Here is a 353-nt window from a genome sequence, read left to right on the forward strand (position 1 = left end):
CATTTTTAACTATCTATTCCCCCCGTATGATTGTGTATGTTATTGTCCTACTGCCGTGTTTTTAAGGTTATGTATGTTATTGCACACTGGGACAGGGTTGCACTGAAATCTCGTTGTATTTTTTGTACAATGACAATAAAAGGCTTTAACTTTTTAATTTGATTGAAGGCTTTTACTGTAACAGAGTATTCCTAAGCTCTGGTAGGAGTACTTTCACTTTTTTTTGTTAAAGTGGACCTATCATTAGGGATGGGTATCGTTTGAAATGTATCGATTCCGATTCTGGTTCTGCTTATCGATTTCCGGTTCTTACCGATTCCCCGTTTCGATTCCAAAATTGTAAAAAGAAGAGG

This window comes from Notothenia coriiceps, unplaced genomic scaffold, assembly GCF_000735185.1.
Source record: "Notothenia coriiceps isolate Sejong01 unplaced genomic scaffold, NC01 NC01_scaffold00018996, whole genome shotgun sequence".
Lineage (NCBI taxonomy): Eukaryota > Metazoa > Chordata > Actinopteri > Perciformes > Nototheniidae > Notothenia > Notothenia coriiceps.